The sequence below is a fragment of the Bombina bombina genome, chromosome 6 (genome assembly GCF_027579735.1).
Source record: "Bombina bombina isolate aBomBom1 chromosome 6, aBomBom1.pri, whole genome shotgun sequence".
Lineage (NCBI taxonomy): Eukaryota > Metazoa > Chordata > Amphibia > Anura > Bombinatoridae > Bombina > Bombina bombina.
The window spans coordinates 305,430,442-305,453,173 of record NC_069504.1 but is presented as its reverse complement, the minus strand read 5'-3'; positions in this window follow the sequence as shown (position 1 = coordinate 305,453,173).

Sequence of the window (22,732 nt, the reverse complement as noted above, 5' to 3'; positions counted from 1 at the left end):
ACATAAAAAAATCTAAAATTATGGAGCATTCAAAATCATATGGCTAGATTACGGGTTTTGTGTTATGAGTAAAAAAGCAGCGTAGGCACATCTGTACCGCACACTTTTTTGGCCTTAATGCAAATTAACTTAAGCAATTTGCGTAAGGTAAAAATAAAAGGGGAGTGTCCAAGCGCTAAGGCAATCCCCAAGCTGTATCCAAACAGAGGGCCTAACCAACCCCCAAAGAAATATGCACAGATAATAGATAATCTCTTCGTGATTATATTTATCCCTTGGCATCTTGTTGGCACTGTATACACTCCTCTATTATCTGTACAATTTGCGTAAAGTCTCTTTTCGATGGGACTTCCATAGCGCCGATATTAAAAGCTTTTTCTGGGAGGCCAAAAAGTGAGCGGTACAGCCTATCCCACAAGATTCGTAACGCATACTAAAGTCAGTAGTTATGAGTTTTACGCTACAAAGCTGTAACATAAAACTCATAACTAAAGTGTTAAAAAGTACAATAACACCTATAAACTACCTATTAACCCCTAAACCGAGGCCCTCCCACATCGCAAACACTAAAATAAAATTATTAACCCCTAATCTGTCGCTCCTGACATTGCCACCACTATAATAAACATATTAACCCCTAAACCGCTGCACTCCCACCTCGCAAACACTAGTTAAATATTATTAACCTCTAATCTGCTGTCCCTAACATCGCTGCAGCCTACATTACAGTTATTAACCCCTAATCTGCTGCCCCCAACGTCGCCACTATACTAAAGTTATTAACCCCTAAACCTAAGTCTAACCCTAACCCTAATACCCCCGAACTTAAATATAATTACAATAAATCTAAATAAAAATTACCTAAATTATCCCTATTTAAAACTAAATACTTACCTATAAAACAAACCCTAAGCTAGCTACAATGTAACTAATAGTTACATTGTATCTAGCTTAGGGTTTATTTTTATTTTACAGGTAAGTTTGTATTTATTTTAACTAGGTAGAATAGTTACTAAATAGTTATTAACTATTTACTAACTACCTAGCTAAAATAAATACAAATTTACCTGTAAAATAAAACCTAACACCAAACACTACAATTAAATAAATTATCTAAATTAAATACAATAACCTAAATTACAAAAAAATCCCCACTAAATTACACAAAATAAAAAAAGAAATGATCAAATATTTAAACTAATTAAACCTAGTCTAAGAGCCCTATAAAAATAAAAAAGCCCCCCTAAAATAAAAAAAAACCTAGCCTACAATAAACTACAATTAAGGGCCTTTTGCGGGGCATTGTCCCAAAGAAATCAGCTATTTTACCTGAAAAAAAATACAAACAACCCCACACCACCCACACAGCCAACCCCCTAAATAAAATCCTAAATAAAAAAACCTAAGCTCCCCATTGCCCTTAAAAGGGCATTTAGCTCTTTTTCAATTGCCCAAACTCTAATCTAAAACCCAGTCAATAAACCCTTAAAAAAGTCTAACACTAACCCCTGAAGATCCACTTACAGTTTTGAAGACCCGACATCTATCCTCAAGAAGCGGCAGAAGTCCTCATCGAAGTGGTAAGAAATCCTCAACGAAGCCGGGAGAAGTCTTCATCCAAGCCAGCAGAAGTGGTCCTCCAGACGGGCAGAAGTCTTCATCCAGACAGCATCTTCTATCTTTATCCATCCGGAGCAGAACGGGTCCATCTTTAAGACATCCGTCGCGGAGCATCCTCTTCAATCGAAGTCTTCTTCCCGAATGAAGGTTCCTTTAAATGACGTCATCCAAGATGGCTTCCCTTGAATTCTGATTGGCTGATAGAATTCTATCAGCCGATCAGAATTAAAGGTGAAAAAATCCTTTTGGCTGATCCAATCAGCCAATAGGATTGAGCTTGCATTCTATTGGCTGTTCCTGAGCTTTTTTTATTGGCTGTGTTACTGAGCTTTACGCTGCTTTTTTGCAGGTGTTAGGCCTTTTTTAGCCGGTTCTCCCCATTGATGCCTATGGGGAAATCGTGCACGAGCACATAAAACCAGCTCACCGCTGACTTAAGCAGCAATGGTATTGGAGGGCGGTATGAAGCACAATTTTGCTCTACGCTCACTTCTTGCCTAATAACGCCGGGTTTTTGTAAACCAGCGCTGTAGGGAAGTGAGCGGTGACAATAACGTTTAAGTTAGCACCGCACCCTTCTTACCGCAAAACTCGTAATCGAGCCAATAGTTATTTAAATTTTGGTGATTCTTGAAAGTAAAAGGCATCTTTTATTCATATGACCTTTAAAATGATTATTTCTTGTATTAGATCATAATCAGACCATTAGAGTTTTTTAAACAAATTTCATTTCAAATCATTATCTGTAAGAAAATAAAAGTTTAAATTTAAATATTTTAGCAAATTAGCAAAAACAAAACATATTTGTTTATTTAAAACATTGCTTCCTTTAACACTGTGTACTTAATTTCTACATTGTATTGCAATATTGTCTAAAGGCTTTATAAAGCTATAAACCTGCTTTTGTATTGGAAAAAAGGCAGTGTTTGATGGGAATAATCAATTTCTTAGTTATATATTAATTTAATGTAATATTATTTCTAATGCTCTCTTTAAATGTTATATTTGAATTCAATTTCAAGATAGAAAAATTAGAATGAATATATTTGTATCTAGGATGTATCATTTTACAAAATTCCCTACCACATGAACTATCAATTTCTGAATGGTATTTGTTAAATCTAAAATTACATAAATGTGCAGTGCTCAAAAAGTTTCTTTTACAGTACAAAGTACAGACAGGGGGGAATATATAGCAAAGCGTTATTATATTTCCCAGCTCAGGGCTATGCAGCAGCAATTTGTTTCAACAACTGGTGTCATAATAAGACTAAGAGCTTGATGATATATTCTTCGCTCAAACCTTCTTTTTCTCGCTGACACTCGCAGGGCTGCCCCGGTGCAATGATCGTAAAAAAGGGGCAGGCCCTGCGAGTTGCGAGATGGCTCCTATTAAAAGTAATGAAGCTTGCTGGATAGGGAAACTTCGCTCCTTAGTGCGAAATTAGCAGGAAGCAGGGGGAGAACTTTAAAATTAAAATCCGGCAGCCAATATAACTCACATTATGCTGCTTTCTGCTTATAGTATCTTACATTTGCCTATATTTTAGTATGCATGTGTTTTTCTGTTGGGGTTATAAGTGTTCGTATTGTTTTGACAACAGCTCGCCACCTTTCAGTTTAGAAAAAACTGTGATATCTGCAGTGCGAAAATCTTTATAGAATTACGTTGGGATAAGTGAAACATTGTCATATACGCCCATGGAACGCCCATGTTCAGCCCATTTTACGAAAAAACAACAATTACGCTTTGCATTTTGTATTTATAAATTCAAATTTCTGTGTGATTTTTGCACATTCAGTGTACTACAATTACGATTTACGCTGTGCATATTTAATTTGATTTATTCCTGTGTAAATTACATACTAATTTTACTTTTTTGTTAACATACGATTTTTGGTGAATAATTTTGTTACAATTTTTGATGCACTTTAACAATACAATTTTTCCCTGCTTATTTTTGTGTGAATGGTTCAAATATTTGTTTTGTATAATGTTTAAAATACGAATTTTGTTGTGCACATTTTAGATGAAAATGCAGTATACGCCCCTTAGCAAGACACCCTGTTTTCAGAGTAAAAAATGGATTTAGATCATTCCACAAAGGAAATAGAAAGACTGGCGAGCATTCATTAATAATCTCGCCAGCCCAGAGAGCTTTCAATCATTGAGCTCTAAGTCACTCAATGTGTTGCTGTCTTATCTAGAAGACTGAATATTTTCACAGCTTCGGTGGATGTACAATACTAGAAACAATTATTGCAAAGCTTTTCGTGACTCACCCCGCAGGCTTAGGCCGACTGCCTTCTGCATCCTCGCTCTCTCTGCTCAATTCGGCTCCAAACGGAGTGAGACTCCCCCTAGGGAGCAAAAAGGACTTACTTGGTGGTACGATTGGAAAAAGTTTGTCTGCCATACACCTCCACATTTAGCGGATGCTGTTCCATTAAGCAAATGCTGCCAGACTCTGCTTCGCCTCTCTCACTGCGCTAGAGCAGAGAACTCCTCCTGAGGCACTGATAAGATGCTGCTATACCCCTACTGTGCCATCAAAGTAAAACAGCTCTGGGTCAAATATGCAATACTCCTCCAGGTATGCAGCAAATTCAATAGGTAAAAGGAATAGATCCGAGCTAATCCAGTGTAAACAAACTCTCTTTAATTTTTCAAAAGCAAAAATCAACACAAGGGACATGTGTGTAAACCAGCTCGGTCTTACGCGTTTCGGCTTACAAGTGTGCCGTAATCATAGACCATTGGTCTAGTTGGTCTATGATTATGGCACGCTTGTAAGCCGAAACTTGTAAGACCAAGCTGGTTTACACACATGTCCATTGTGCTGATTTTTGCTTTTAAAAAATAATAGAACGTTTGTTTACACTGGATTAGCCTGGATCTATTCCTTTTACCTATTTGTTAAATCTGTTACATTCAAAATTTCAAATATTAAAATTCAACCTAATTATGAACATTTGAAAATGAAAGTAACATTCAAAAATTAGAAATATTTTTTTTTAACAAATAAAGGTTTTTTTCATCCTTATCAACATTTGTTTGTCCAAAATGGATGTCCACAGGAGTATTCGTGTGACTAAACTATTTGTACTTTCGACACATTCGAACCCTCTCTAATTAATATTGCATCAGTTACCCACCAAATTTTATTTTATTTTTGACTGTATAACTTTTGTTTTTGTGAATGTCTATGAAACACTGAAATAGCTTTCTTGAATAACATCTGTTTCTCATTTTTTTAATTGTACGTGTTAAACTAGATTTTCCTTTTAAGTATGTAATTTGAGTGTTTGTATTTAGATTGTAATTTCCCACTGGAATAGGGCCCTCAATTCCCCCTGTATTTGTCTGTAAAAATGTTGTCTTTTATCGTATTGTTTCTCCATTGTACTGTTATCCTTGTACCCATGGGCAGCGCTGCAGAATCTGTCGACGCTTTATAAATAAAGAATAATAATAATAATAATTCAGATAGTGTCTCTTCTAATGCATTGGAATGGTTTTGAAATGGCACACAAATTACCATGGTTTAGGTTTTTGCTTTTGAAATTGTGATTAATTTGAATGGTGCAACAGTTGGCTTTCAAAGTTTTGAAAAAATAATGCATTTGTGAGGTTTAAACAATAATTTGAGATATGTAGGTGAAGGTCCTAAGCCTTAACTCCAACAAGTTAGTACTTGATTAATCTGCAGAATTTCCCAGTAAACAGCATTCAGCTGCTTTAGTGAAAATGTGTGTTTTACTTATAGATCCAGCATAGTGTATTTGCAGTGTTGGATATTAAATCCATAAAGGAACATAAAAGTAGAAAAAGAAAACGTAATGTAGAATATTTTATTATTGCTCTCATATAACTGTGTGTTTACCACCTCTAAAAGAATTAAACGCTTAGGTTATATCAACTCCAGAGCAACAATTCACTACTGGTCCCTAGCTGAACACATCTGATAAGCCAGATATATGTGTATAGCCACCATGAGCTGGAGACATTTTATCTGCATTTGTGGCTGTTAACAGTTTATACACCACAGGGCCATATGGGATAAGTCGTTATCTACACAGTAGAACTATTTTTTGTCGGTGGGCTGGTCTTTGCTCACAGTAAGGTGAAGGAATATTTGGGATCTAGTTTATTGTTGTCTTAAGGGACATCTGGCAGTCCCTGATATACTCTATATCCCATTAACCATTAATCCTGTCCCTTTCAGCAGACATGGAGGACACAGCATAATATTTCTCTTTACTACCTGCAGCAGCTAGAGATAGTGTAACACAGGATATGGATATATTTTTTTCTGAAAATGAAATGAATCTCTCTCTACCAGCATTGTTTGAAAAGGAGACTGTACTTATCAACTAATTAAAATTGCAATGGGACATCTGGACATTTGAAAAAATATATAGAATTACAGATGTTACCAGGGGATTAAGGGTGAATAAATTCCCCACCTTTGATATAACTGATACAGATTTCATTAACTCTTGGAATAGCATTCTAACAGATTGTTATATTCGACTAATGCAAACGTTGTTACAATATAAAATGTCTCTTCTGAATATGGTGAGGAAAGAGATAGATGAAAAACAAATTGAAATGATGAAACATAGAGGTGAACAGGATTTTTCCAATTTTGATATTTTGTTAAAGAATTCTGTTGCAGAGGGTAAACAATTTATTATTGAGACCAAGCATTCTAAGCATCTGTGTGACAAAGAAGACTATAATAATGATTCTGTCTATATTTGGAACAGGAAAATTAGACAGGCGAATAGTAACATTCAATCCCAGAAAAATAACAACAATAAAGATAAAGCCCGTATACCTAGGCAGAGAAATAGAAGATATAATAAATAGGTAACGTTGAAGGGGCCTCTACAGATGATCTTGCATCTTCTAGTGGGGAAGAAATTGTACAACCACCCACTAATATACTAAAAAATAGATGCTAAAGGTGCCCAAGATACACAAAATACACAGAATGTATTAGCTGTACCTGCTGTAAAGCCCAAATATACAGGAGGGACACCTACACAATACGCCCCAGTATCGCAGGTCTCCAAATATATACCAGTGTAACACATACAATCCCAGAATAGTACTACCTCCTCTAGGCCTGAGGTATTAAGCAATATGTGCACATTGGAGAAGGTTTTTCCGAGGGACAAGGTGGGTGAAGGGGAAGGAGGGCCGAAGCAGGGTCAGGAACGTTACCAACTGAGGGGCAACAAGAATGACTCCAAATACAAACTGACAACATCATTAATCTATCCAGTCACACACTAACTTGTTACCAACATAAAGTTTTGTCACCTGGTCTAAATTTCTCTCCCACTACAGACTTTAATCTTTTTAACACCATTATACACGTTAATCGTCTAATAAGAACCATTACATTACGAAAATATTTCAGAGATAGCACACAACCTACAAATGATCACTGCGAATCAGCGTCTGGTAATTGGGAAATGTCTTTCCAAGAATCATGTGATGTATGGTCACTTGAACAATTGGAACAGGAAGGAAGGGTAAAAGATTTGGGGCACGACCCGATAAAGATCGTAGTTTGCGGCGCAAGCGAGCGAACCCCTGCCGCCCGTAGTTTCAGCTCGCAATTCGAGCTATCACATATACAGCGCCGTCAGATGCTAAAGTGCCGTAAGTCGGATAAACAGGCGATGTCCAGAAATCTGCGTAAGTACAAATTTCTGGAGTCGCCAGTGACTTATGGCACTTTAGAAACTGCCGGCGCCTACAAAACCTGACTAAGTTATGAAATCCCCCGTACTGTCTAACACGCCTCCCAAACATAGCCCGACATGTCTAACCCTCTATTCGCTATCCCCCCTCACTCTCCTAATAATAAATGCATTAACCCCTAAACCGCCGCTCCCAGACCCCGCCGCCACCTAATAAAGTTATTAACCCCTAAACCGCCGCTCTTGGACCCCGCCGCCACCTACATTAACTACCCCCTAATTTGAGTTCCTACCACGCCGCCACCTATATTAACTACCCCCTAATGTGAGCCCCTATACCGCCGCCAGCTACATTACCTACCCCCTAATGTGAGCCCCTATACCGCCGCCACCTACATTAACTACCCCCTAATGTGAGCCCCTATACCACCGCCAGCTATATTACCTACACCCCAAATGTGAGCTCCTATCCCGCCGCCAGCTATATTAAAATTATTAACCCCTAATCTAATCCCCCTACCCCGCCGCCAGCTATATTAAATAATTAACCCCTAATCTAATCCCCCTACACCGCCGCCACCTATATTAAATTAATAAACCCCTAATCTAATCCCCCTACACCACCGCCAGCAATATTAACTATATTAACCCTAATTATATTAGGGTTAATATAGTTAATATTGTTATTATATTATATATATTAACTATATTAACCCTAATTATATTAGGGTTAATATAGTTAAAATCGTTAAAATATTATATATATATTAAGTATAATAACCCTATCTAACTCTAACATCCCTAACTAAATTCTTATTAAAATAAATATAATTAATATTAATTTTATTAATTAAAATATTCCTATTTAAATCTAAATACTTACCTATAAAATAAACCCTAAGATAGCTACAATGTAATTAATAATTACATTGTAGCTATTTTAGGGTTTATATTTATTTTACAGGTAACTTGGTATTTATTTTAACTAGGTACAATAGCTATTAAATAGTTAAGCCAATCGGATTGATTAAATGGTTCAGCCAATCGGATTGAACTTGAATCTGATTGGCTGATTCAATCAGCCAATCAGATTTCTCTACCTTAATTTCCGATTGGCTGATAGAATCCTATCAGCAGAATCGGAAATTCGACGGACGCCATCTTGGATGACGTCATTTAAAGGAACCTCATTCGTCAGGGAAGTCGTCGTGCTGGATGGATGTTCCTCGTCGGAGGATCGAATACAGAAGATTGAAGATGCCCCTTGGAAGAAAACTTCGCCCCGATGGAGGACCTCTTCTTTGCCACTTGATTGAAGACATCGCCCGGATGGAAGACTTCTTCTCTGCCGCTTGATTGAAGACATCCCCCGAATGGAAGACTTCTTCTCTGTCGCTTGATTGAAGACATCGCCCAGATCGGATGAAGAGTTCTGCCCGGCTGGGTGAAGACAAGGTAGGGAGATCTTCGGGGGGTAATGTTAGTTTTTTTTAAGGGGGGTTTGGGTGCGTTTAGAATAGGGGTATGTGGGTGGTGGGTTGTAATGTTGGGGGGTGGAATTGTGGTTTTTTTTACAGGCAAAAGAGCTGATTTCTTTGGGGCATGCCCCGCAAAAGGCCCTTTTAAGGGCTGGTAAGGTAATAGAGCTGTTAACTTTTTTAATTTAGAATAGGGTAGGGACATTTTTTTATTTTGGGGGGCTTTATTATTTTATTAGGGGGCTTAGAATAGGTGTAATTAGCTTAAAAATTTTGTAATCTTTTTTTATTTTTTGTAATTTAGTGTTTGTTTTTTTTTGTAATTTAGTTTAGTTTATTTAATTGTAGTTTAGTTTAGATATTTGTAGTTTATTTAATTTATTGATATTGTAGGTGTATTTGTAACTTAGGTTAGGATTTATTTTACAGGTAAATTGGTAATTATTTTAACTAGGTAGCTATTAAATAGTTATTAACTATTTAATAGCTATTGTACCTAGTTGAAATAAATACCAAGTTACCTGTAAAATAAATATAAACCCTTAAATAGCTACAATGTAATTATTAATTATATTGTAACTATCTTAGGGTTAGAGGTTGATAGACATTGCGCATGCATTAGGTGTTAGGTTTTATTTAGCAGCTAGTTTAGGGAGTTACGGGGCTCCAATAGACAGCGTAAGGCTTACTACGGCCGCATTTTGTGGCGAGGTGAAAATGGAGTAAGATTTCTCCATTTTCGCCACGTAAGTCCTTATGCTGTATATTGGATACCAAACTGTGCGGGTTTGGTATACCTGCCTATGGCCCAAAAAACTACGGGCGAAGGCAGAAATATACAAGCGTAACTTCTAGGTTACGCCGTATATAGGATACCAAAACCCGCGCAAATGTTGGCGTCGCCGGCTTCTGCGGGCGACGCTGTATATCGGATCGAGGCCTTGGACCATGAAGGTACTAATTTGATTATAAGCTTAAAAAAAAACATAATCTTTCTATCCCATACAGAGTAGGGACCCACACTGGGACTCTTCTTTAACAGAGTAGAAAGTGATTTATCCAAACTTAAATTTGAAAGTAATTACTCCCGTTCTAACCTATCAAGTAGCGAAAGATTAGCCCTATTAGAGCTAAATTAGATTGTAATCCTATTATTTCTTGTTTCAACAAAAAGCTTTATTGAATGAACATATACAGAATGACATCCTTTACATACAAGGTAATGAATAGCGTATTACAAGCCAGAGTAAAGGACCGACAATTAACCATATTTTTACATTTGTTATGTTCAATGCTGTACATTTTACTTTGCTAATTTTCAATAAAACGCTAAAATATTTGAGGCTGACGCTGTCGGGTCCAAGCGTACCATGTTTACAACCTGTCAAGGTCGTAATTTCAATGTTGAATGTAAATAAGCCCGGCCACGCCAGCCCCAGTTAAACTTTGAACAATTCAGGATAAGACAGGAACAAAAGAGGAAAAGTAAGAGGGGATAGTGAAAAAAGAAGGGGGTAGCATATTAATAGTAGGAGGGGTGGGTGGGAAATGGTTGGGGAAAAGAAAAAAAAAACACAACATACGTTAATGAGGGGAGGAGATGGATAATGGATTTTAACACTTCTGTCTATTTTGATCCAGTGAAACCAGACCCCCCCACAGTTTTCACCACAGTGATCCGCCCAAACTCCAATATTGTCTTGAGTCTATATTTCCTTGCCCTCCCAGATCAGAATCATGTATTCATGTGTCTCCAGTCTCCCGGTCTTTAGATAATGAAATCTCTCTAGGCTCAATAGGTCCCAGACCCCGGCCTTCCATTCCTCGAGGCTTGGTGTGTGTAGTGATTTCCAATGCCTTGGTATGAGTCCCTTTGCACAGTTTAACATTAAGAGGAGCAGGTGGCGTTTTGCTTCCATGACTATCTTAGGAAGTTCGTGGTATATGAGATATTTAGGATCCGGAGGTATAATCACTTCTAGTAGTTTGCTGCATTCCCGGAATACCTCGCTCCAAAAGGGTCGTATATGGGGGCAATGCCACCAAATATGTAGCATAGATCCCTCTTCTCCGCATCCTCTCCAGCATCCCCCGCTCGTGTGTGGGTATATTTTTTTCAGCCTCTGTGGGGTGAGGTACCACCTGCTCAGAAACTTAAAGTGAAGTTCCTGAAGTCTCATCGAGACCGACACCCATTTTGCTTTGCGGAATATGGATATCCACGCCTTTGAGTCAGGTTCTAGGCCCAGTTCTTGTTGCCAAGCAACCACATAGGAGGGAAGCACATCGTCTCCTCCCTCAATAAGAAGCTTATATAGAGTCGAGATAAGATGTTTCGGCAAGTTCGGTGAGGTGCAAAGCACCTCAAATGGTGTTTTTTGTCTATTCAGCGATTCCCTGTCCCGCAGGGTGCTGAAATAGTGATTAAATTGTGCCGTTCTGTACCATGAGGAGAATAGGTCGCAGTCCCAATCAGCCAATTCCGCCTGTGTTTTGATTTTACCCCTTGTCAGGGCACTCGATATCGCGGTCTCAGCTAACGTGTAACAAGACCTCCGAGAGTAAATTTGGTTCGCTAACCCGTTATCTGGGTTTTCCCGAACGGGCGTCACTGGTGAGAGGGGTGTGGAGATATGAGGTCTCGCCCTGATCAGTTTGTCCCAGCCACGTAATGTATCTTCAATCAGCGGGTACTGGAGGAGCCAATTAGGGCGTTGTGTGGGGCTGATCCATGCTAGAGAGCCCACATTGCCCCTATGGAGAATCTCCCTGTCTAAGCCTATCCAGGCCTTGTTGGGCGAGCCATGACACCACTCGACCAAACGCTGCAGTTGAATAGCCTTAAGGTAGTCGCTCAGTCGAGGGACACCTGCCCCCCCCGGTCTCTGGGAAGGTACATCGTTCTTTTATTAATCCTTGGCCTCAGATTGTTCCAGATATAGGACTCTAGTGCTGACTGAATTTGGTGGATTATATGTTCTGCTGATGACAAAGGAATCGCCTGAATAATATAGAGGACCCTGGGCAAGATGTTCATTTTTGCAACCTGGATTTTACCCATCCAAGAGATGGTTTTGTTTTTCCAGGCTGCCAGGTCTCGGGTTACCTCCTCTCTTATGCGTTTGTAGTTTACATTCACTATTTCTTTAATCGAGGAGGCTAAGGTGATACCCAGGTATTTTAGATGTTTTGGAACAACTTTTAGGGGGTGACAGTTGTTATGGGAAGTAAAAACGTCTCCAGGTACTGAAATGTTCAATATCTCTGATTTAGTGAGATTGAGTGAAAAATCCGACACTCTCCCGAACCTTTCAAACTCGGCCAACGACTCCCGCAGGGATAAGTCATTGTCGGCCAGAGTCAGAAGCACGTCGTCGGCGTACATGGCCAATTTATACTCAACATCCCCCGTTCGGTATCCACATATTTCAGAGTTTTTGCGGATTCTACAAGCTAGGACCTCCATGACCAGGGCAAATAGCAGGGGTGAAAGGGGACACCCCTGTCTCGTTCCATTTGATATCCTGAAGGATTCAGAGAACAGTCCATTCACACGGACTTTGGCGTTCGGGTTGGAATATAAAGAGAATATATAGTTTATGAAACATGGTCCGAAACCCATTTTTTCCAGGGTATGCAGCATAAAGATCCAGTTTACCCGGTCAAAGGCCTTTTCCGTGTCCGTCGACACAAGGACCAGCGGAGCGGAATTGGCCTGCGCATGAGTGATCAGTTGGATCACTCTGAGAGTATTATCCCTTGCCTCTCTGGCCGGGATAAACCCTGTTTGGTCCGTGGAGACCAATTGTGGCAAGAAGTTTTTAAGACGATTCGCTATCACTTTGGCCAGGATCTTAACATCGGAGTTAAGCAGCGATATTGGTCTGTAGCTGCCAGGCAGGTTTTCTGGTTTGCCTGGTTTGGGGATAACCGAAATATATGCTTCAAGCATCGTACTCGGTAGGGTAGGCGTCTCTGGGAGCTGGTCAAATACCCGAAGCAGATGGGGTGTTAATACTCCGGCAAATTTTTTGTAGTAGTGCATTCCAAACCCATCAGGGCCTGGGATTTTCCCGGTTGGAAGGCTTTTAATAGCAGCTAGGATCTCCTCTACTGCTATAGGCGCCTCCAGTTGACCCGCCTGTTCTGCAGACAAAGATGGCACTTCTGCTTCCTCGATATAGTCAAGGGTCTCTTGTTTAAGAGTCCCTCTATCTCGGGGGTCTACTTGCATACCTTCTGCTGTGTGTATATTGTACAGGGCTTTATAGAAGGTACCAAAGATATTTGCTATGGCCTTTCCCTCCTTATGCGTCTTTCCCTGTTTGTCCGTGGATTCATAGACAAACGAGCGCAATCTTTTTCGAGCCAATGCTCGGGCCAGGAACTTCCCCGCTTTGTTACTATGTTCAAAGAACATTTGACGTAATATGAGGGCTTTTTTGTGTTGCTCTTCTTGCAGATGACGCAGCAGCGCCGATCTGGCTGAGGCCAGCTCTTTTTGTAGTGCCTGGTCTGTGGGCAGTTCTTTGTGGTTTAATTCTAGTTGCGAGACTTGCGCTAATAATGCATTATAAGTCTCTCTGTTGGATCTGCGCTTAGCTGCGCTGTGTCCGATCAGGTAGCCCCTGATTACACTCTTGTGCGCCTCCCACACGACAGAGCTATCCATAGCGTCATTCGCGTTCAGGAGGAAATATTCTTCTATGTTTTTATGTAGATCATTTGTTAAGAGTTTGTCATCTAGAAGGTATTCATCAAGTCTCCAAACGTGAGGAATTACTGGAGTGTTTGGCCAGTTGATAGTGCATTTAACAGGTGCATGATCCGACCACGTGATCGTGCTGATACTGCATCCTGTTGTTAGCCCAAGCCCCACTGAGTCGGTAAAAAGATAGTCTATTCTGGTGTACTTTCTGTGGGGGTGTGAATAGAATGTAAAGTTTTTGTCTGATGGGTGGTAGGTACGCCAGATATCGTGTATGACTAGGTCTCTTAAGGACCGAGATAGATGTTTAGTCACTTTTTGCGGGGTGCTGGAGAGGCCGTCCGAAGCATCTAAACTGGGGTTTAGTGAGACATTAAAGTCTCCTCCCAGAAAGAGCACACCCTTCTGTACTTCCAAAATGAGCCGTGCTATTTTCTTAAGAAACACATCCTGCGCCTTGTTTGGGAAATATAGATTGGCCAGGGTCATGGGCCTGCCATATAATTTGCCTACCATAATTATGTACCTTCCATTTGGGTCTTTCAAGATTTGCTCTGACTGGAAGGGGACACTGTGGTGGAACAATATGCCAACTCCATTTTTTTTTGAGGGGCCAGAAGCAAAATTAGCTGTTGTATAGTGTCTGTTAAACCACTTAGGCTCCCTGTATTTAGAGTAGTGGGTTTCTTGAATAAAAATGATGTCACCACCCATTCTATGTAAATCTCTCGTGATAATTGAGCGTTTCCCCGGGTTGTTTAGGCCCTTAACATTCACTGTGAGGAGGTCCAGACCATGGACTCTACGCCGCTGGTGCGGGAGCGCCATTTATGTGAAAAAAAAAAAAAGGGGGGGGGGGGGCAATATATAAAAGGGAGGGGTAGAAAGCGAAAAGAGTAAGGGGAGAGGGTAAGTGGAGGTATAAGAAGTGGAAGTTTTAAGTGGAGGAGGGTTGACGTGTACAAAGAAAGGAACAGGGGTAGGGACGGATTAAGGGGATTGTAGGGGGGGTACGGGAGGGAGAGGGGTATTGAGCTGAAAGATAGGATAAGTGGTAGTAGGGGTAGAGGATTCCAGAAGGGATCAGGCAACAAGAGGCTGGATCCTTACGTGTAACACAAAAGGATCAAGGGGTGGAGGGTTAGAAGATAGGGGATAAGTATCTATATATTTAGTAAGTAAACCAATAGGAGGTATTAGCCTCAATACTCTTATAGCAATATAGTAACAGATGATTGAACTTTGTAGGTATAGTAACTCTAGAAATATCAGTAACCATTGTCAGAACTTTGTTGTATACTAAGGACGAAACACCGAAATCGTCCAACATAATAGCATCCTCATGGAACACAGTACAATCTATAACGAGCCCGGCCCATCAGCCCACCCAGTGTGCCCCTGTTTATGGTGTGCTAGATTCCTCTACAGATTAAACCCACATGCCTCTTTAATTATGCTGATATGGCTCTCAACTAGGTGTTTTTTTTTTTTTTTTTTTTTTTTTTTCTTTTAATATTGTTTTATCATAATTCTCCAATAACGTTTCTGAAAGTGTTAAAACTCCCTGCAGCCTTAATTTCCCCCACCTGATATAACATGTTCCAAGCAGCTGCCCTCCTCCTTTCTCCAGCTCCAAGGGGTCTCTTATTTTTAAATTCTATGCTATGTTATGATATTTACATTTTGCTAGTTCTTGGGGGGGAGAGAAACAACTAGTCAGTAAACCAACCGCTTTTATCCCTATGTGAAGTGTATTTTGTGTCTGAGAAACTGTGAACATATGCAACAATACAATGATAATTGTCAAGATCAATTCAGCAATTTGTACAGTGCTATAGATGAGCATAACAAGAGGCAACATATCAATTCCCAGAATCTACCAGTGTCTTTCATTATCTGAGTATTCTGATTAAGGTATCAGCCACACTTAATGTTAGGCACCTTGCTAAATAGCTTGGAGAAAACGTTATAATTAAAACATATTTCCCATAATGGGGTAGATAGTCAATAACTTATCTGTTCCAGGAGAATGTGGGTCTGCTGGGCCCATACAGGGTAGTCTGTGAAAAGTCCAGTTCCACCGGTGTACTAGGTGCAGACTGGCGTTACAAAATGCCCGGCCTTCAAGTGACTAATCATGCTCCCGGGCAGCTACCCTTCGGTTAATGTTAGGTCCCGGTTGCGAAGGGGCCGCGGGTATATTAGGTGTCCTGATCTGAAGTCCAAATGTTTGATTCAAAGTGTGAAGATCCTCTGAGGACTTGTAGATTGCTGTTGAGCCGTTTTTAGATGCGATGATGCAGGTGGGGAATCCCCATCTGTATTGTATTTGTTGTTCTTTGAGGCTTGAGGTAATATAGCGCAGGTCTCGTCGCTTCTGAAGAGTTGCAGGACACAAGTCTGTGTAGACCTGAATCTCGGCACCGTCATATGTAAGAGGATGTTTATTTCTGGACAGACGAAGAATGTCCTCTTTGTCTTTATAGGAGAGCAGTTTAATAATTATATCCCTTGGAGGGGCTCTGGCTGGCGGTCTAGGCCTAAGAGCTCTGTGCGCCCTTTCAACTTGCACTTCTGCCGCATTAGGGTTGTCCTTAAGGAATTTAAAGAACTCTTGTATATATTGACTGATCTCAGGGGGATTTATTGTTTCAGGCACTCCGCGTAGTCTCAAATTATTGCGCCTGCTCCTGTTCTCCAGGTCCTCTATTCTGTCTGTCAGAGTCTGCACCGTGGCGTCTTGAGATTGTATACAGCTGGCCTGATGTTGGAGATCTGAGCGCATTGTTTCTTGTGTTTCTTCTATCTGGGAAACTCTATGATCTACTGCCGCTATGTCCTTTTTTAATTCCCCAAACATAAGCTTGACATCCATCATAGCTTCATGAATATCATGTTTGGATGATAGATGTTTAATATCTTCCCTGGTAAGGTAAGAGGGTTGTAGGGGGTCCAGGTTAGATGTCTGGACCGCAGCAGACTGTTTGCCACTTTCAAGTGTCTCTTTATGAGTACCAGGGGTAGAATCAGCTGAAATTAGATAGCTCTCCATATTGGATGATTGGGAGCCTTTGGGCGGCTTAACTATACGCCTATTAGCCATTCTTTTATGTGTTTGACTGTACCACAGGGCAGAAAGGGCTCCCTAAGTTTCCAATGTACTGTAGGTGCAGATGTATATTTGTATGTCTGCAAATGATGCACAATCAGGTAAGACAGGCCTGTGCAAGCTGATAGTTCCTTCTCACTTGGGATTTGTTCTGAGTCCTCTCTCACCTCTGTCAGATCTTGCCAACTGCACTGACCAAAGTGACTTAGTGTGAGCTGATGGATCTATAAGGTTTAATGTCGGCTTAGTGCTGTTAGGCTTTAAAAAAAATTCCCTTTTTTTGCCACACTTATCAATTAGGAGCCCTCGCAGTCCCCTTGTTCTATTTTGATTAACTGCTAACAAGTCTCTCTATGACTCCGCTGCACCACTTCCCAAACAGGGCCCACAAGTTACACTGTACCGGTCTTTTTAATGCTTGCGACCGGCACTTGCCCACTCTTACCCGACACTGTCTGGGAATCCTTCCGATCCTGCCAGGTCACCAGAGGTCTGGGCTCCACACGACCTAGTTTTTTAGAGGCAGTTCAGCTCCCGGTATCAAGGCGGTGTGGGTCGTTTCGTACTTGGCGCGGTGTTTGTCACAACCGCCTCAGCTAGTTCCCTTTCAGCTCAGACCTCACCGTGCTTTCACGTTGCCGGACGTCTCCGCTACAGTCCCACACCTCGATGCAGCTGCCTCCAGTGCCCGGTCTGCCTCTGGCTGTAAGAGGTAAGGTGAAGGCCGAGTGCACCTCCATGTCCCAAGTCTCTTATGTGACGTGCCGTCCTCACTATCCTTCTAAACCTGCCAAGTTGTTTGAGGTCTGTGTTATAGTAGGCTCAGTCTAGTTGCAGGCTATCGGGTGTTTTGGCTAGGATACAGAGTAGATCGCTGCTTGTTTCTCACAGTCGTGGTTGTTGCCACTATGTTAGGCTCCTTATTTGCCTAGGCCTCTCTGTACACCGCAGCATATGGTGTCTCCGTTACAGCTGAGATCTCCAAAGTAGCTACTCAGGATGTCCAGTTCGTCTTTAGGTGCTATACTAAACGTTTTTCACCGGTTCCAACGTGCTGTGAGTTACTAAAACCTGTAGTAAGAGTTTTAAGGCTTCAGAGCTAGATTAATGTGCGGCCATCTATAAGCGTGGCCAAGCTCCGCCTCATCCTATTATTTCTTATCAGAAAGAATTGAAGCATCTCCTGGATGATGGCTGGGACTTGGGGATCTTGGACAAAAATACAGTTGAGTTTTTGTATGTAGAGCACCCTAGGATGCCCATTTTCCATCATTTGCCCAAGGTCCACAAGTCCCTAGACAACATCCAGGGGAGACCGATTGTCAGTGGCATAGACTCCCTGTTTAAGAGATTGTCTCAGTGGATAGAAGATGTCTTACAACCCGTGTCTAAAAACTTACGTAGCTACCTACAGGACACTAAACATGTTCTCAAGATCATAGAGAGTACTGAGTGGACCGCACAGTCTGGTTGGTTGATGGTAGATGTGACAGCACTCGTACATCAAGCATGATTTGGAACTTGATGGACTTAAATACTTTTTAAGCCATCACGCAGACTACACCAGAGATCTTCAGAACTATGTCTTAAGGGTGGCAACCGTTTTACTCACACACATTTTTTTTTATTTTGAAGGCCAAATATATCTTCAAAGGTGTGGTACAGCAATGGGGGCAAAGTTTGCCCCCTCCTACGCCAATTTATTTATTTATGGGCTGGTGGGAGCTGTCCCACATCTTTGCAGATTCTAATCCATACAGGTCTCATATTTCTGTCTATGATAGATATATAAACAATTTGCTATTTGTATGGTCAGGTAGTCAAGAACAGGCTAGTCTATTCATTGAATGGCTAAATACCAATGATCTGGGCCTCAGGTTCACCTCCGATTACAACAAGGTATCCATCAATTTCCTTGATTTGAAACTGACAGGTTTGTCTGATGGCAAAGTCACTAAGAGTAGATAGCTGTCACCCTAGACATGTGCCACATGCTGTAGCAAAAGGCCAATTTACCCGCATTAAGAGAAATTGTACAGAGATTGACCACTTCGAGAAAGAAGCTCAAGATTTTAGTAAACATTTACGAGAACATGGATTTAAAAAATCGGTTATAACATGGGCTAAAAAACAGGTAGCTAGCCTTGATAGGCATAAGCTATTACAGGATATTGAGGTCTCTGACAAACACAAATTTGATGGGGTAACCTTTGTCACTAGCTATAGCTCATAATATGATCAAATATGTAATATAGTTTGCAAGCACTTTGGTATACTTGCAGCAGATGACCATTTAGTTACAACAGTAGAAAGGGGAATTAGGGAATCATGTGCAAAATGTGGGAGTAAACTTACAGTGGGACGCTAGGTGTGGCGGAGGGGAGGAGCTAGCAGGTGAAGGTGCGCTGTTGCTCCGTGTTGGTTTCAGCTAGAAGGGAGCTACACCCTTCCCCCTCAACGCTATTGTCCTTAGACCAGGAAAGTGGCATGAGTCTCGGGTGATAGACTCAGCGGAAGGACGGTGGAAATAAAGCTTAAGCAAGTCGGGAGACTGAACAACCTGGTGCCCCATATCTGATATCAAAGACACACACAGCTAGTGAGGTTGGCAGCCTGACAATACAATACAACAAAAGGATTATTAGCAGTGGATGTCTATCTAAAACAAAGTGCCTATGAGTGCTTTCCTAAGGAAGGAAGACTGCAGCCTAGGAGCTCTACATTGTTAGCTCACCCGCTGTGCCTACTATGCTGACGGCTACGCTGAAAATCACCGGCTTGAAGAAGAGGTCTTACCTGTAAAGCGGCTCACCTGGTTTTGAGCAGACGCGGAAGCGGGTTACGGGTGATTTGGATGCCAGTGCTGGTGCATTGTGAGGGCTCCGTGTATCATCCTGCAGCTTGGAGCGCAAGTCTTGTGGAGCGGCTGTCAGAGGGAGAGGGAGTCTTTACCGATCTACGTCATCAGCTACTGCCGTTCTCCTGTTTGCAGTCCGGTGAAGATTCCAGTGTGTGGCATACCTCGCTCAAAGCAGAGGAGAAACAGGTAACCAGCTCCCTGCTAATGGTGTAGAGAACGTTGGCGATAACTACCAGAGATACGGTAAGTCCTCGCTGGGAGTAATTGTGGAGTAAAGAGACATTGTTGCCTGGAAATTGGCGAGGTGAATGCATGGTTAGGAACAAGTTGGAAATCTCCTATGAGTATTGCCTTTCTCTGTTTTCTCTCTCCCCCTCAATATTTAAATTGGAGACAATAGAAAAGTTGCAAAGGGGAGACTGGGAAAAGAACGGTATAAAGCATGGGAGGAAGAACAAATAAAGAAAATTGCAGAAGGAGGGGAAAGGAAAAAAAAACAGAGAGACTGAGTTGATCTCAAAGTAAAAATCTATAAGACTGTGATTTGATAAAGTAAAGACTCTGGCTATTGATACTCGCAGATGGTCCCAGGGCAGATAATATTAGTAATCAAAGTCCTATAAAGGGTGTGCTTGTTACACTGGCTAGAATTGATCTGTAAAATAGAGGTCTAGTAAATAGTTAAGAAATTATCATGTAACTCACTGTATAGTTATAAGACCGTGTAAATAAGATTTTTTATTTTGCTATATCTGTTTGGTTTGAGATTAGTATTTGGCAAAGGAGGTTGTTGTCCCTGAAAAGGGGTATAATTGATAAAGTTAGTGGGTGGGAGGAACCTACCTAAGCAAGCTTATTATTTTTTTTTTTCACATAAATAATCCTCTTAGGAGGGGAATAAGGGGGACACTCACTTATATGGACAAGTTTTTGACACAGAAAAAAAACCAATCTCCAGTGATGTCAGCTAGAAATAGGAAAAAAACAAAACAAAGGGAATAGTGAAACAATGGTTGAAGCAAACAACGAGAGTTTTAATCAGATAGACACTGTGACATTGATTAAAAACATTTCAGAGATTTTCATTCCTCAATTTGACCAGGTTAAGGCAGAAATTACAGGGCTAGCCTCCGAAGTCAGTCAATTTTCTAAAAGACTATCTGAAGTGGAGCAAAGGGTCTCAGATATAGAAGATAACAGTAATATAAACGAGACTAAAATAATAAGAATGGAGAAAAGAATAAGGGAACTACAGATTAAAGCAGATGACTTAGAAAATAGAGCCAGACGGAATAATCTGAAAGTAATAGGTCTTTCAGAGCAAACCCAATTTAAGGATTTAAACAAATTTATATCCACTACTCTCCCAGAGATGCTAGAGATCCCTGCTAATGAACTACCCTTTGTGATTGAGAGGAGTCATAGGATAGGCCCACTCAGAGAAGATAGAAGTAATGACAGACCAAGACCCATTATCGCCAAATTTCTTAACTTTCAAGATAAGTTAAAGATGCTCCACTATTACAGAAAAAAGAAGGAAGTAATCATTGAGGATATGAAAATTTTAATCTTCCAAGATTACTCTGCAGAAGTCTCAAACAAACGTAGAGAGATGGCTCCATTTTGTACCCAATTAATAGATAAAGGGGTGAATGCTACTTTAATATATCCTGCTAGGATTCGAATCCAGGAGGCAAAGGGAATTAAAATGTTAGAAAATATAAATGAAGCTAAATTATTTATGAAAGGTACTAAATGAAATGAAGGAGTACAGGTTACAAGTTAGAATTTAGATGTTAAGTCTGTTTAAAGAGAAATTTGATTTGTTTGAGATATTTCCACATGTCCAAGCACCAAGTAGAATTTTTAATTATTATTTATTTAATTTTTTTTAATTTTTTTTTTTTTTCTGTGTGTCTCTCTATTCTCCCTCTCATATAAGATATATCAGGGTTTATTAATTTAACCTCGTGGAATGTAGGTGGAATCACCTCCCCCCTAAAAAGGAAAGCAATTCTTAGACAGCTAAAAATAATTGGGACAGATATAGCATTAATACAGGAGACCCACTTAAAAAAGAAAGAGTTGGAAAAGCTGAAAACTAATTGGGTTGGAACGGTACTTGGTACTCCTTGTAAGAATAGAAAGAGAGGTGTAGCTATCCTACTAAAGAAAAATTTAGATTTTAAGATAAAGTCCTGTTTTTTAGATCCAAACGAGAGATACATACTTTTGAAAATAGAATTACAGAGGAAAATCATTACAATTTGTAATGTATATGGGCCAAATGAACACTCTCCTAAGTTTTGGATAGATCTTCAGACACATATAATGGGTGAAGTAGAGGGTATACTCATATGGGGGGGAGATTTTAATATGGTCTCTCAAGTACCAATAGATAGGTTTAGAGAAGGAGGAAACATCCAAAAGAGCAAAAGGGATAATCTTGAATCCAAACTTCTTAAAAAACTCATGAATAATCTAAATGTTAAGGATATCTGGAGGGAAAATAATCCAGTAAATAAAGATTATACATGTGTGTCAAAAACCCACAAGACCTTCTCCAGAATAGATATGTTTCTGATCTCGGAAAAACTATTTGATATTGAAGTAGACACTACAATAAGAGACATAATCCTGTAAAACCACGCTCCTATAACATTAAAATTAAAGATAAATACGTGTAACTCAGTCATTAAAAGATTTCATTTTCCAACTTATCTTCTGGAGAATGTGAAGTTCAAAACATTTCTAGCTGCAAAGTGGTAGGATTATGTCCGTAATAATTATGAATATTCTGATAGGCCGGAACTTTTTTGGGAAGCATCCAAAACTGTATTAAGAGGAGAAATCATAGCATACTTGTGTATGATTAAAAAAAAAAAAAAAAAGTGAGAAGGAAATTACTAAAAGGCTCACTGCAACATATAATAAAGTTATAGCTGAGCCTTCCAAGCTTAATTGGAAGAAGTTTGGAGAGGCCAAAGAAGCTAGAGATATATGGTTGTTGAATAGTACAGCGCAACAAGAGATTAAGGTTAGTGCAAAATATGTTAGATATGGGAATAAAACTGGAAAATTACTTGCAAAATTAGTCAATAAATCTAAGGGACATAATTTTATTTCTGTTCTGAATAAAGAGGGAGTAAAATTGACTAAAACAGAGGAGATTATGAAAGCACTGGTAGAATATTATCAAAAGGTATATAGTGCCGAAAGTCTAGATTTGAATAATAAAGAGA